The sequence below is a fragment of the Salvelinus sp. IW2-2015 genome, unplaced genomic scaffold, assembly GCF_002910315.2.
Source record: "Salvelinus sp. IW2-2015 unplaced genomic scaffold, ASM291031v2 Un_scaffold4905, whole genome shotgun sequence".
NCBI lineage: Eukaryota > Metazoa > Chordata > Actinopteri > Salmoniformes > Salmonidae > Salvelinus > Salvelinus sp. IW2-2015.
Window position 1 is genome coordinate 34,807 of NW_019946174.1, and position 494 is coordinate 35,300.

Genomic DNA, 494 nt, shown 5'->3' on the forward strand with positions numbered 1-494 from the left:
CTGTCAGCTTCTATTAAATAGTACCCGCCAAAACCACCCAGTTCTCAACGTCAAAGTGAAGAGGGTGACTTGGGCATGCTGCTTCTAGGCAGAGTTGCAAAGAAAAGGTTCATATCTCAGATTTGATAAGGTTTCAAATTTTGGAAGTGACACTCTCTAATGTGTTTTTATATTTTTACTTTTGTTAAGGGATGCCTCGTAATCAGGTTTCTGCTGTGTGTGTGCAGTGGTTGCACAGCCTTTCCTCTACAGGGGAGCCAAGTTTTCCTGGTCTACCTTCTCAATGGCAAGGCTGTGCCTTCTCTCCTCTCCCTCTCCTCTCCTCTCCCTCCCTCCACTCTCCTCTCCTCTCCTCTCCTTCTCTCTCTAGCTTCTCCCGCTCCTCTCCCTCTGCCTCTCTACTCCTGTCCCTTCTCTCTCTCTCCTCTCTAGCTTCTGTCTCTTCCTCTCTCCTCCCTTTCCTCTCCTCTCTCTACTCTCTCTTCGCTCTTCCT